Genomic DNA, 16,470 nt, shown 5'->3' on the forward strand with positions numbered 1-16,470 from the left:
GTGTGTGACAATACACACATGCCTTCACTGATTTGGCAATTAAAAGGACACTGTTAAATTATCCTACATGTTTTGGGAATTTAGAATGAAAACAGAATAAACTGACATGCCTACAGCATGGAGTTCTAGTTTCATAAATGGACCAAGTTCACTGTTGGAAATGCACTGCACAACAACAACAAAAGCTAATTATGACACAAGTAAGAATTTAACACTTAGCTTGTATTAAGGCATTATTCAGTGTAAAATCCATGTCAGGCTCTCCTGAGAACATCCAATTAAAAATCAACAAGATGAATGTTGCTGTAGGCTCCTCTCTCTTTCTGGTTTTGGGCAATGGTGCACTCAGTACTCCAGGTGCTGTCAGAGAGTGTAGAAGTTTGTGTAATGAAGGCCACCATTTATAAGCCTCAGTTTTGAGTAGGTCTGAATTTGTGGTGGTCCATTGTGCCAAAGGTTTAGTGGTTGTGGGGTTGACATATCCCAGGGTGTGTTAACACTTTTTAGAAGTTTAAGGTAATGTTTTTTTCATATAATAAACCAATCAGTGTTCTTCAGGTTCTCCCCCTTTCTCATATAAATCTCTGGAAACGATGAACTGTCTCATTATTTCTTCTGCCTGAGCCCAAGAATTACTCTCTCACAGACTGGTGCAACATAATTAAAACAAAGTGTAAGAATGTGTCATAAACAGGAATAAAAAACACTGGAATATGGTAAAAATAATTAAAAAAGCAGAATTAAAATATATGCTTTATATGAAAGAATAATGTTTCATTAGCAGGTTATGTATAGTGTAGTGACAAAGTGCTTTTCCCAAAGAACTGAGACTAGTTTGAAGTTAATCAATATTACAGCTTTGTTGGAGAAAAACAGTAAAGAGACATGTCAGCATCACAAGCATTTCTGATTAACTAATTAAAGTCATTAAAGTTTACAGTATTTTTCGGACCATAAGGCTCACCGGATTATAAAGCGCAATAAAGCGCAACATCAATGAATGAGTCTACTTATATACATACATGGCGCATGGGATTATAAAGTGCATTCAGCGAAACAAAACAGTCAGATAAGTCAAACTTTATTCAACTCATTCACAATAACTCTCAACATTGTTCAGTTGTAACATAAAATACAAAACAATACACTCACTTTTTCAGTTCATTTCTCTTCCACAAATTCATCAAATTCTTCATTCTCAGTGTCTCAGGTAAATAGTTGGGCGATTTCAGCATCAAGCATGCCCGGATCTCTCTCGTCATTATCCGAGTCAGTCTTATTGCTGTTACTTAGCTGTTTAGTGATGATTCTGCCCTTCGTGAAAGCTCGGACGATACTTGAGACTGATACCTTAGCCTGGGCATCCACGATCCATTGGCAGATAGTGGCGTAACTCGCCCGGTGTTGCCTTCTTGTCTTGTTGAATGTGTGTTCGCCTTCTGTCATCCAATGCTCCCACGCACCTCGCAATTTAACTTTGAACGACCTGTTGACGCCGATATCTAACGGTTGGAGTTCTTTGGTTAATCCACCCGGAATGATGGCAAGCTCCGAATTAGTTTGCTTCACTTGGATTTTGACAGTATCGGTGAGATGGGCGCACATGGAGTCGCAGATCAATAGAGACGGAGATTTGTGGAAAAAGCCATCCAGTCTCCTGACGTAAACTTCTCTCAGCCACTCACTGACGTGCTACCGCTGTTGCCTCGAGTCTATTAGAGACTGTAGAGATGCTTCTACCTGCTGTTCTCTGTTCAATAATCCACTGTTCAAGTTTGTCCTCTAACTGTGGCCATCTCGCTTTTTTCCCTCGGAAACTCTGTTTGGTCTTCTTTACTTGGTGCAGGTCATCTTCTTGCTTCCTCCACTTCCACACCATTGATTCATTAATGTTGAATTCTCCCACAGCTGCTCTATTCCCATGTTCTACTGCGTGCCTGATAGCCTTGAGTTTGAAATCCGCTTCATAAGCATTTCTCTTAACAGGTGCCATTTTGGGGTTCTAATAAACACACCGTAATATTACCATATGTTGAAGTACAGTACGTATTATTCTGCGAGGCCCCTGACTACGGTAGCCGTGATGCTCCAACAATCCATCAAGCGGTGCGGCTTCGTAGCTTACCAAAGTCATTCTAAAACATTTTGACAGATTTTTGAGCACTGTGTACCACATAAAATCGGTTCGAGGTCAGTAAGCACAACCAGAATTAATACATAAGGCGCACCGGATTATAAGGCGAACTGTCGATTTTTGATAAAATTAAAGGATTTTAAGTGCGCCTTATGGTCCGAAAAATACTGTATATATGTTGCAACTATGCAAAAATTAAAAAATAAAATTATACTTCACCTAATATCTTCCAGATGCAAGATATTCTAAGTAAAAGTGAAAATTTGTTTATATTTTGTCTTGAATATATGAATACAGTTTTTCTTTACACAAAGAACCAAAGATAGACTGAGTAAGTTAGCAAATAACATAATGGAGAGTAGGACTTTAGAACACTACAAAACTCAACTTGATGTTGGTTCAAAGAATCTACAGTAGGTGAATAGGATTGACAGCCTTGTTGGGCTGAATGGACTGTTCTCATCACAATAGTTCAAATGTTAAAATATACAAGAATTTGATATACAGATGGAACATTTAAGGGAAAAAATACTTTTTAATTTTTTAATAGCACTAAGAAAACACAATCCTGTTTTTATTTATATTTAATCTATTTGATTACCCAGTTCCAAGGTCCTGTATTGAATTTCTAGCTGAGGCACTGTTGACATGCAGTTTGCATGTGCTTTCTGGTCCCCTGTGGGATTTCTCCAGTGATGTTGTTTTTTTCCACATCCAAAAGATATATTGTATGTTTGACTGGTGACTGTAAATGGGCTGGTGTGAGTGAGTGATGTGCCAGCATTTTAGTCCCATCCGGATTTGATTTGATTCCCACATCCCAGCAAAAGACAAATTGGGTTTAGCAAATGGATGCATATACAGTAAGTGTCAATAAATGCTAAAAATGGTGTATTTTCAAAAATAAAAAAAAAAAGATTTTCATATTGATTTAAATAAAGTACTTAAATAAATCATTGGGGTTGTAATGTAAGCAGCAGTAAAAACTTTACAAATAGACTATCCTAATGACCTAAATACACAATTTATTGATCATATTTATCGATTGTTTCACTTACTTTTTTTTTTTTTTTACCTGTCAGCTATTTGTGCTTCCAAGGTAATGCATCTCTTTGTATTTTTTTTTTCAGTTTTTAAATCCTGAAAACCTTCTGAAGTTGGGGGGCAGCTTTGTGTTTTGATTGCCTTGTGTTCATGTAATAAATAATTAATAATAATAATTCATTACATTTATATAGCGCTTTTCTCAGTACTCAAAGCGCTAAATGTGGGTTTCCTTTGTGAGCTCCCCTTTCCTGTTACACACCAAAGACATGCTGTTAGGTTGACTAGTCACTGGACATTGGCGTGCTGTGATTGAGAGTGTGTGCATGAGTGTGCGCTGTGATGGATTGGAATCTGGACCAGAACTGACTGTTTGCTTCACATCTGCCTCTGGAATAAGCTCTGTCTGTTCTCAACACTGATCAGGAGAAAGGGTCTTTTGCCGATGAAGTGATCAGTCCATGACCATCAAGCATAAATAGTTAGGACCCACATTCACCCTATTGAAAATTTACAAAAATTAATAAGTAACTTCAACATAGCAAATTAATATGGTAAGAGTTACAGAGGCAGAGTTAAATGTAAAAAAAAAACACTCTGAGCACTTCCTCAGAGTGAACATCTCCCAGCCAGCTTCTACACATATATTTTAGAGAAAGTTGCATATTTCCATTGTCTGTGTTAACTTGATCAGAACAATGACACTGTTGTGCTACTACATACAATAGCTAACATTCAGCAATTTACATAGAAAAACTTCCCTTTGAAGATAATGTTGACCTTTATTAAAATGAACATATTGCCCCATCAAGAAATTTTGATTGTTTAACTGCCATACAGTTGATTTTTGTAGTCTGCAGGCAGTACATATTCACTTCATTTTTGTATCATATAAAAAGCATCGATTATTGAAAACTGATCAATAATAAATAAATTCTCATATTTTTGAAGCATTGCACATAATAGCCCTCATAGTCTAGCCACACTTTCATATACTGTGTACTGTTCCAGTTTATGTATAATCATAACATAAGTTATCATGTTTTTGCCTAAAACTTTGTACATCCTCTTTTATTACAGCCATCTATCCAATATTATTAATGGCCAATTTTACCTTGAGATTATAACCCATTATATCCAAATGTTACTCAGCCAACTCAATATTTTCTCTTTAGTCAGTTGGTAAAAGTGCTTACAACTTTGTGGGTAGTTTAATAACATATGTGCAAGAATGAATTGACAGCAAGGCACCATGCAAATGCCATTGCATATTTTCAAGTGTTATACTGACTTATCCTCATCAAGGGGCACAATAATAATCATAGTAATAAATTTTACTTAAAAGCATCTTTCAAAATACCCAAGAACACTCTAAATCGAAAAATAAAACAAAAGAATAAAACAAAGCCATAGTAATATACAAAGTTTGCAGAAGCGAACAAAAAGCAATGTTATAAAGATGGGTTTTAAGTTTAAATTTAAAAGCAGAGAGTGAGGTGCAGGCATGGGGTTCTAGAGGCATTGCACAGTGCGGAGCCAGCACAATGGGACATTTAGCAATATGTTATCAGAGGAACTAAGGGGTGTATGGCTTTAGTAAGGAAAACAGATAAGGTGGGTAGCTGCCATGCAGGGTCTTAACAAATAAAAGGTGGAGTTTATTGTGAATGTGAAAATGAACACGGAGTAAAGTGTAATTGTCAAAGTGGTGGAGCAATATATTCCCAGGCTTTAAAATGTGTTGCTGCTGAGTTTTGCACATGTTCTGTTTAGACTCCACGTAGAGACACAAAGAGGATGTAACTATCCCTTGTCCTTACAATCCTACTTTTTATATTACTGCTGTTTTTTTCATTTGCTAAAGGAGAGAAAGAAATTAGCTTTCTCTTTGCATCATTTGTACTTGAAAAACACATCCACATAGGGGTACTAAAAGGTACTTGAAACAGACGGGATATCTGTGAGTCTGGCTGATTTAATCTGCTGAAGACCCCTGGGGTGAAAACCTATTTACGCTGGTAAAATGGTAGCCAGATGCACTTACAAATTATTGCCTATCATTTTCTGTACTCCTCCAGCTGATGCCAGCAGAAATCCAATCCATGCACCCCGACTCGTGCTCACTGAACTATTCATATAAGAGATGATCAAATTTGCTTTCCTCATTAGGCTTGCCTGGTATCAGATTTTTTACTTTGCCGTATATTTAGTCTTTCTTACAGGAGGTCAGGCTACTAGACATGAACATTTTGAGTGAAGAACATTAATCCTCCTTATGTTTGGAAAGCAGGATGTCTTACTGTCTTGTGGTGAGACAATATTTAATCTATAAACTGTCATATTTATTGTTTATGCCCTGGTATCTGGAAGGTTGCTGGTTCAAACCCTGTTACTGCCAGAAGGTATCCTACTCCATTGGGCTTTTGAGCAAGACCCTTAACTTGAAAATTGCTCCGGGGCGCTGTACTATAGCTGACCTAGCGTTCTGACCCCCCAAGGGTCATGTGAAGAAACAGTTTTCCCTTGAGGATTAACAAGGTTTGTTATCAAATTAAAGTATATCAAAGTCTATAAGTGAAAAAGTTCTGTTTCTTTACAACAGCTGCCGTTTTTGCTTTCCTGACAACCATTAATCAACGAGTCAATCTGTTTTTACTGTATTAACGATATTTAAAATTGCACAGAGTAAACTAACACAATTTTTAATTGAAATATGTTTTTATGAAAACCTGCCAGACAAAAGGGCACAGTGTTATGTGAAGTGGTTGTATTGTAATTTGAGACATTTTTGTTGATATGCACAAACATACATGCAAATATTTAAAGTGAAAAAGACTATAAACAGACAGAAAAAACAAAAAACATATTTTTCTTTATATCATAAGCTAGACCACAAAATACTTTCTTGCTGCAGTCCTGTTAGAAGGAAACAGGTAAAAGTATATCAGTTAAAAATAAAAAAAAATCCAAATAAAAGTTATTGGCCTACTGTTCCGTTTTAGGCATTTCTCAAATGTGTGCACATCCTATTGTCAGTTCTTATAGTGTCACAATTGATCTCAACATGGCCAAGTGGAGAAATTTCTAAATCTTCACTCCAACAACCATGCCAGTGTACGCACATATGTTAACAATGATAATAATTTGTAGAATATATTTTGTATTTCTGTTAGTAACATCTGTTACAACCTAATCAACAGATAATCTGAAGAACTTTCAAAATCAGTCTAGAGTTATGAGCGGGAGCAACAATGTGAGTAATGTAGAAGGCTGAGAAGTGGCAGTATGTAAGTTAAAACAAAACTCAAAAAACAAACCAAATCTATTAAAAATAGCTCTGCTGGGTTTGAATCCCATGTTTGATTGTTGTCAGTGTGCTGTACTTTCCTCTCCACGTCTGTGTAAGGTTTTCTACAGGAATTCCACTTTTCTTCCCACATACTCAAAGCCATGTAAGTTACATTAACTGGTGACTCTAAATCAGCCATCTTGAGTGTAAGTGCTGGCGTGTACTGGAGTGTGCCCAACAATGTTGGTCCAGGACAAGTTCAGGCCTTGTGCCCAGTGGTGCGAGGACGGACGCTGGCCTTCTGTGACCCTAAACTGGAATAAGCAGGCTTGGGAATCTTACACTATGTTAGCAACACATTTTTGTTAAAGGATAAATGCTTCTTCACATCCTTGGCACATATGTATTTACCACACAAAACTGTGTTATAAAGTTAATCACTCTGTATAAATTAAAAAAGAAATATCTTGCCTGCTCTGGTGCCGTAAACATTTACCAAATACATCAATTTTTCAAGTCAAGGCAAATGTTGAGTATTGATCAGTAGTGATGAGCAAACATTGCCGTGTTTGCCTTGCCATGAGGTCCCTGAAATCACAGAAATGTTCACGATATTTGGCAAACTTGGCGAACTACGTTAAAGTCAATGGGGAAGGACTAACTGAACTAGATTTGACTGGATTATAATGGTGCAGTTGTCTTTAAAGTGCCCCTGAGGGCTTGGGAAATGCCTGCCAACTATACTGGACCAATTATTGTAGCCAAAAAGGTCACCTGAGCTGTGCGGCAGCAGTGCCAACGACTGCACCATGTCTCAATGATATCAAAGAAGAAAGTACGCAGTCAGAGACGCGCAATCATAGACGCGCAATCATAGATTTCATCAAAACAAAGCAGAAATGTCAAAATCGTAGTCAAAAGTCAGAAAAAATATATATGTCTTTTGAAGGCAGAAAATTCAAAGTGGCATGTCATGATTGAAACTGCTGGCTTGTTCTGTTTTTTGAAGTCACGCTGAAGGGTTCTCTATACCAGTAATAGCCAATGTCAGTCCTGGAGGGCCGCAGTGGTTGCAAGTTTTTGTTCTAACCCAGTTTCTTAATGAGAAGTCAATTATTGCTGATGAAGCACTTACTGCTTAAGTGACATTTTGATGCTTCATTTTAAGGGGTTTCACTTGTTAAGGTTCCCCACCCTTAATTGCTTATTTCAGTCTTAAACAGCTTACTGTTTTTAATGGCTCCTTATTAGCAAAAAAATGAAAATTGACAAAGGAGCCAGCAGGTCTCTATCTAATTTGTCTCCAGTTACACCCGTGTGGATTCATCATGCTCTATTTGGTTTAGTAATACATTTAAGAGAAAAATATGATCCATGTTAGGCTTCAACTTATTTGGATGATATCCTAGGAAAGGAAAAAAATCTACGATATAAGAACCTAAAATTGCAGACTAACAAACCATAAAATTAAATAAGGTCTGAGACTGGCAAGGATTGGTTTCTAATTAAGCAATTGGGTTGGAACGAAAATCTGCAGCCACTTTGGCCCACCAGGACCATCATTGCCCACCCCTGCTCTGAACTGTCTGTGCTAATGCTTTGCAATTTTTCTACTATCAAAATGATAGAAACATCTTGTAAATAGTAATAAACCTTTCGTTATTGTTATTATTTCATAGAGTCTGCTCTATGTCAGGCTCCTTCAAGGTTTGTTTTCACTCTTGCCCCACCAAGTGGCTAAATATTATGCACAAGGCATGCATTTCCTTCTCTTGTATTGACATGGAACTCAAAGATCGACCTGCCCTTGTCCCACAGAGTCTGTAATGCAACATCAATGTCTCACTCGCCTCGCAAAGCATTATGGGGTGAAGGTATTAAAAAAAATTCTCTTAAACCAGCTAAATTATCAGTAAATAATTTGATGAACAAGGGATGAATGTGAACACACCAAATTCACTGTGAATAACACTTTGGCAAAATTCACTGATCAACACAAAAGGAATCTGGAAATAATGATTTTATTTTATTCCTGTTCCAATTTCTTCTTGGTAAGAGTACATTTTCTGTTTGGGTGATTCTCACCTAAATACATGAGTAAATCAAAACAAAACCAACCACATGGCACAAAAAAGTTTACTGTGATTTGTTGTGTCAGGAGAAAACCACCCCTGGTGGAGTTAAAAGTTGTTGTTCAGGAAAATGAGTGCTGAATTATCACATATGGCTAAACTCCTTTTAAAATGGCTAAACTTCATAATTTTTTTTTTTTGTTCAGAAACAACATGTATAAACTATTTTACAATATGTGTAAAACACTAGAGGCAGTTCAATACTCAACAACTGTTTTGGCTTGAAAAACAGAAGTATTTGGTAAATTTTTAAGCTCTTCCTGTGCACCCCATAAACTGCAATGTAAAGTGCCAGTGCAAGCTAGATATTATTTTAAATTTACAAAAAGTGATTAACTTTAGAAAGCAGTTTCACGTGCCAAATAGATATATAGTATGTTTGTGAAGAAATAAATTCAATGTGAAAAATTAATTAACAGATTACAGTTTTTTTTGGCATAGCAAAGCATAAATTAAAAACAATTGGCTTTTCTTTTTCTATATTTTATCTTGAAACTCTGGCACATATCATCATATGAAGAGCTTGTGGCAGACAAATTTGTATACCCATGATCCTTTAAAGAAGAAATGCAACAATGAGGAGCCTTGGCTTTGCTGGTGTACTGATATTAACGTTAAACATTTGTGTATTCTTGTTATTATATTATTATTTTTATTATTTGGTGTCATGCAGAACATTCCATCAATAATTGTATTTTTTTCTTGGTGTGTTCACAAATGCATAGGAACAAAATGTAGTGTAAATGATCATGGTTGTTTTGCTCTGTGTATGTGGAGCATAACTGATTGGCAGTATCAGTATCAGAGTATATTTGTTAGTTTAATTCAGAGCAGAAAAATGTACTCTGCAGGTGAGAGTGAAGACCTAGATAGTACACAAGTCAACTAAGCGGTGATTACCATTTCATGGATGATATCCTTCCAGCAAGCCATTCTTAGGTGAAACCTAGTCTAGAAATGGGAAAGTGAAAGTGTTTTCCATGCTGGTAGCAATTGTGCAGTGAGGCGTTTCAAAGAAAGTGCATGAAGCTGTTCAAAGAAAACTTAAATCTGTAACAGAGAGAGACAGAGAAGCGTACAAGAAATTGTAATGGGGCAAAACATTTCCAATGACTAAACTGCTAAAAGCAAACACTATGCACAGGTAAACCTAGAGTTGTACGAACATTTATCTCAGGGTAGTTAACAATCACTTAAAGCAGAGAGGCTACTAGCGTATTATTCACAGTTAAACCAACACATCAATCTTAATAAAACAATAAGTGTCTGTGTGTCTGTCTGTGTGTTCATCCAGGTGCTATGTCTCTGTCATTCCAAAAGATGGTGCATCACAAACATTTTTAGTAATAAAATGCATTGCATTTGTCATTCCTATAGATGGTGCATCACAAACATTAACACTGCTTTCATGAATACCAAATGGCATATAATAGAGACATATGCATTGCATGGTGCACTGCAGAGGTTAGCAGTGAGGTTTCTGTTGATTACCTAGATTTCAACCCGTCTTAGATGGTTAGCACAGCTGGTGTATAATAAGATTCTAAATTATGAATCAGAAAAAAAATATGTTTCCTATAAATTCTTTACCAGAACCTTTGTCAGACTTGCTGGATGTTTAAATCCTTGGAAGTGGACATTACAAAATGACTAAATCTGACTGATGTCTCATCGAGATTAAGGCTGTATGAGCAGGAGGTTGTTAGTCTGTATTGCAATAAATAATTACAGGATCCTCACCACTTGTCCTTTAGGAACGTAATTTTCAAGTTCTACCCAGCAAACAGTTCAGGAATATGCCAGATCATATGGAAACAATTTTTTGGGTGATGGAGAGCTATGTTCTTAAAAGACTGGAAAAGTTAAAAATATATATATATATATAGTAATAAGGCCACTATATAGCACCCGACCCGACACAGACTGAACACAGGAGGCACATGTGAAATAAAACAATTATTTATTATTCTTCCCCTGTGGGCGCACATCTTCCCTGTGTCCCACAGGCAATACACAGACCCAACCACAGCACACAATGAAACACAAAAGCACTTTTCTTTTCTCTCGGCACAACCACTCCTCCTCCTCAGCAAGCTTTGTCCTCCTCCCACCCAACTCTGGCCGCTTAGTGGTGGTTGTTGGCTCCTTTTATAGTTCACCCGGAAGTGCTCCAGGTCCTTGATCACCGAGTTCCGGCTGCACTTCCTGGTGTGATGAATATGCTGCCCACACGGGCTCAGGAGTCAAAACACAGCACCCCCTGGCGGTGCCTGCGGGTCCCAACAGGGCTGCACCCAACACCAGTTCCTATGGAGCCCTTTGGGAAACCGAGGCATCGCTCCAACCCAGGGGGGAGGCCATCTAGCATCCAGGAGGAGGTATTGCACTGACCAGGGCTGCTCTCCCTGGATATAGTGTGCAGGGGCATTCCAACCGGGCATGGACCCTGGCCGCCTGCCACTATATATATATATATATATATATATATATATATATATATATATATATATATATATATATATATATATATATATATATATATATATATATATATATTATATATATATATAATATATATATATATATATATATATATATATATATATATATAGTATATACTGTAATTCTTTAACTACATCTCAACAGATATTTGATTTTTGACCAATACCAATATTAGATATTATTTTATGTGCTTTTACATTAGATCTAGTAAGACTGCTAAATTTTGCTTTGCAAAGAAATGAAGTACTAGGGTGTTGTACCGTGTTAGCCATTATGAATGTAGAGAAAAGCCAAGCAAAATGACACCTTTTATTGGCTAACTAAAAAGATTACAATATGCAAGCTTTCGAGGCAACTCAGGCCCCTTCTTCAGGCAAGATGTAATCACAAAGAAATGAAAATACTGTACTGAAAACACTTTTAAGTAGTATCTGAACAACATAATATGTTTATAATTTAGCCTAAAATACCTTTTTGAACAATCTTAAACCCAAAAATTTGAATAACCTGAATAATCACAAATATACAGATGACATATTAATACTGAGATCAACTTATTGAAAATATCATCAATAGAGGAAATGTTTGAACAATGAAACAAGAAATATTTGAATTTTGTAAACCTTTTGGACGGTGATGAGTGGGATGTGTGAGTATCTCCTTACTTGCAAAGACAGTCATTTCAAGCAGTCCCTGTTTTGTCTCCATCACATCAGAGAGCTGCTTCTCTTTCTGTTAATTACCAGCTCAGGTACCTATCCCCTTAGGCACATCTTCGTGAGTCTGTAAGGTCAGTATACTATCAAGAGAGACCATACAAGAGATGGTACAATGGCTAGTAGAATTGTTCCATGTACCAATGTGTATTTGTGTTCTAACTAGGCTTTCCTGTTTTGTGCAGTGTACTAATACCTGAGTCTGCAGAGATCAGAGGAAGCAGTACTAGTCTCTGCACTACCAACAATAATAATGCAGTAATCAAAAATATTAGCCGCTGTTACAGAGATTCAAATATAGAATAACTGCAGCATTAACAGTCATCTCCTGGCATCTTAGAAAACAAGTGTTTTAAGTTATCTTGAGTGATTTTTCTTTTATTAATGTACAATAGTATTAACACATGGCATGTTGGTTTTGTTTTTATTTTATGCGTCTACACTTGCAGGCCTAACGAATACTTTACTTATGTTAGTTGTGTCATCACTGTGAGCACATGCCAGAACAGAGATATTACCGATGAATACAAATATTGAAAATGCAGTTCCATTCTGACTTGATCAATACATTTCTGTTTTCCAAATGAACGAATTGAAAGATAAATTAGCTTCCATGTTCCCTCTGTAGGGTGAACCGTGTATTGACTATATCTCAGTACAGGATCTGAACAACAATCCACTGATTTGTAAATTAAAAATTAGCCCAAGTACCTGGATTTGTAGAATGGGGTAAGGAAAGAAAGCAAAGGTTGATGTGATTTTTTTCTTTTTTAATGGTAACCCTGTAGTTATTGCTAGCTGTCCCATCCATCATTCACACTGCTTCTCTATCAATGTCTCTGCTTTCGTGAGTCGAGAATTTGTTCTTTTTGGGGTCCAATTGGATTCCAGAATTGTGGTAACTGCTTGCTAGTTTGTAACCATTATTTCTGTCACATCTGACTTTCCCTCTTAGGTCAAGGTGAACAGTTTGCAGTGGTTAAATTATGAAGAAAGGCTGATGAAGAAGGGGCTAAACAACTACCTTTTGATTTTTCGATCATGCCTCACCCATCGCCCTGCTGCATAGCACATGATACTCTTTTGTATATTACAGTAGGTAGAAGCAGCATACACCATTGCCTGGGTAATTAATGTTCAGCTCTGGTCATTTTCTCTGCCAGTTTGGCTTTAGTCTGTTTGGATGTTTCATTTGCTCTGAGCCACCAGGTAGCACTGGTGTGCATACACGGAAAAAAACAACACTGGGACCCCCCAAGGTCAAAATTTTGGGCTCCAAAGTAGCCTATCCTTTCCGCAAAGTCCTAGAGAGCAACTATGCAAAATTTGGTCACGATCAGTCAAAGGGTGTAGGATTGTAATACTTGCTTTGAGCCAATAGGTGGCATTGGTTTACAAGCTGTAGCACACAAGAAAAAAAAGACAAAAAAACACTGGGACCCCCAAGGGTCAAAACTTTGAGTTCCAAAGTAGTATGTGTAGCCCGTATTGTCCTAGAGAGCAACTATGTAAATTTTGCTCCAGATCAGTCAAAAAGTGAAGGATTATATAGGGAACCTACAGTCAGGCAGACAGACATTTTATTTTATATATATAAATACTTATAAAAAATTATCATTTCAATTTAATTTTAATGTTTCTATTACATCTCACCTCACATACTCTGGCTAAATTCTTACCAACAAAAATTAAATGTGGAAGAAAAGTATTTTATCTTGATGAATTAAGGAAAAAATATATGTAGCTCAAAGAAAAAAAGTAATTTTTAAGATGAATCACTAAGAAAGCAGCAGTCAATTGCAGTGTGTAATTTAATGTTTTTCCTGCAATACTGTAACAAGCTAACAGTATAACGTAACACTTGTATAAGTTGTATAAGTTAACTTTGCTTCCAACACACATTATATGTTTGGTTTCAGGTAATTTTTCTGTATTTACCAGCAGTTAATAGCAGAATACCTGTCACAAAAGACTAGCAAAATCCAAACAAATAAAACATAACATACATGAATTGATGAAGCTGCCTTCTGCAACTGGCTAGTTATACCCATGCTGCAGTATTTTGTTCAAGTGGCTGACTGTAATGTATAGATGCAGATATTTATAGGTATGGGTACAGTATAATTCGATAAAATGTTAATGTATGCTCTAAACAAACTAGTGCAAGTTAAGATGTAATGTGTTTAACTGTATGCATGGCCTATAAAAATCTATTCTAATCTAAATTTTGTTATGATGGATAATGTAAAATTTAAGGAGTATATGTTGTATTTTAAAAGTATCAGTACTTTTAAAACTACCTGCGCTATGCCTAGTTTTTTTTTTCAGATCTGTCAATTTTCAAGTCTTGTCACTCTCCTTGTCTACACTGGGGTTTAGTTGCTCCAGTTTCCTCCAACCTAATGAAGACATTTGTTCGATTTCTAGTGACTCTAAAATGATCCTGTACAAGAAAATGTGGCTATGAGTGTAAATGTGCTCTGGTGCTCCATTCCAATTTGGTTTGTGCATTTCATCCTGTTCTGCCCAGATGGGCTTTTGCAATTCTGAATTGAATCAAGCAGTTTTGGGAACCGATGAAGTTTGTCTAACACACAATGTACTGTCCTTCTTTGTCTAGTGTTGCTTCATTTTTTCTGAAAGTGCTTCAAATAAAGCTCTAATTTTTAGCCAGGCTTCCTCTTTACTCTTCAATCAGTGTATGTCATCATAAGGTCCAGATGATCTACACATTAAACAGAAAGTAGTTCTGATGAAAAATCATATCTCAAAATATGAGTCAAGATGAAAGCATTAGTAATATTTGTTGACACTGTAAGTCTTTTGCATTGTATTTGGATTTTGCATCTCATCAAGGTAAATATCATCACAGATATTTTTGAGAATTTGTAACATGAATTCTGAATGGAGCTTTTGCCTTTCAAAATGATTAAAAGGGATTACTGGTATTCAGTTTTTTCACTATTGCAGTATTGAATGAATATTCATCCATGTTAACATTTCTGTGATTTATTTCCCAAGTGTCCATTACCATGGATTTTCTTGTGTAAATAGAAGTTTTATCCTTAGCTTTACTAATAAACGTAGAATTAGCCAAAAATGAAACCACAGATGAATGGATAGAAGTGAAAACCACAGAATAAAAAATGTATATACAAAATGGAAATTGGTAATATAGGGTCATTTTTTTCCCAAACAGACCACCTGAATTTTATGGTAATTCGATACAGAAGGGCAGCTTATTTATTAAAAGCTGTCTGTTCCATCTGAATGACCCAGCTGGAAATGTTTGCAAAGATGAAAAAGCAATTATGAGCAACTGCTGAGATGCTTTTTCTATTAAAAATACCTTCTGAATGCCCCATTGATTCAATATTGTGTAATATCTTAGTAGGGTTTTAATATGCCCATAGCATTTAAAACAAAGAGGGGTTCTCGGGTGGAAAGGGAACCATTTTAACTATCTGTTTTCTCCTAAAGGGCTGTTATGCCTCATAGAGGTGAGCTGGACAGTTTGGCAAATTGACGTTAGAAGTAAAGAAAAGTGTGCAGTGGTCTAGTTTTTGTAGTCCAAACAGCAGACGTTTGACTTGTGGTAATATCATTTTTTTCTCAATGCCTGGACCAGATGGCTGATTGATTTCAGTTGCTGCTACGCCACATCTAGCTTGTTCATCAGTAGTTGTTAACAAACACCAGGCAATATCTGCAGGAGGAAGACTTTTCTTGATCTGCTTTTCAAGATAACATAAATGGTAACAACTGCAGAAACAAAAGGCTAAGATAAGAAAATGTATATTTACCATTACCACTGTCCTGATTGTTACTATTGAATCAGGCTAAATGAGGCAGAGTGTTAATTATATGTTGGGAATCAATAATTCAATTTCAAGATTACATCTTGAGCCAGAGTAAATTGTTGGGATAAATCTTGACTGAGAATTGAAAAATCAGCATGCATCCAAAAGTAGGGCATATTTTACAATGAGTAAATAAAGCTGAGGATAAGCAAATAACTAGGAAGGTAAACGTTAATTTGAATAGAGGATCTACTGGCTGTCACTTTTAATTTCTGAAATGTCTTTGTCATTGTAAGAGGATCATATAAATCAATATGCCAATATAAAGAAAAGTTGTCTATTTTTAGCTCTTTTTCTAAATGCTGTACTCCGAGGGGTTTATTTTGTTCTCGTTGTATATGCAAATGTTACCTTGTTTACTTGCAAATGTATAACAGTTTTATATTTAAAGTGTGATTTCTATAACATATGATTCCTTTACTTATATAATTTAGTTACATGGAATAACTTTTTTTAAGCTTTCCTTTTATTAAATTTGGAAGGGTACCACAGTGGCTCAATGTTAAATGTTGCTGTTCAAATCCATGGCCATTTACTCTCTGTGCAGTTTTTGAATCTTCTCTTCACGTCCGCACACTTTTCAGATTTTGTCTCACATTCAAATACAGACACACCTGGTTTACTGGACACTCTAAATTCTGCTCATAATGGATGAGTGTGAAAATTTGCCCTGTATTGGTCTGACACACACTCTCCAGGGTTTTTCCTTCATTTTGTTCGATGATTCCAGGATAGACCGCAGCTCCACAACTCTAAACTGGACAAAGAGGGAACAGAAAACAGGTGGATACAG

At 36.3% G+C, this 16,470-nt stretch overlaps 1 protein-coding gene across 1 annotated transcript in view; it reads left to right on the forward strand.

Moving 5' to 3' along the window:
• The window catches only part of mapk8ip2 (mitogen-activated protein kinase 8 interacting protein 2), a 229,654-nt gene that overhangs the window by 156,041 nt on the left and 57,143 nt on the right, over positions 1–16,470 (forward strand). The gene's annotated exons all lie outside the window — the stretch shown is intronic.

Source organism: Erpetoichthys calabaricus, chromosome 1 (assembly GCF_900747795.2).
Source record: "Erpetoichthys calabaricus chromosome 1, fErpCal1.3, whole genome shotgun sequence".
Lineage (NCBI taxonomy): Eukaryota > Metazoa > Chordata > Cladistia > Polypteriformes > Polypteridae > Erpetoichthys > Erpetoichthys calabaricus.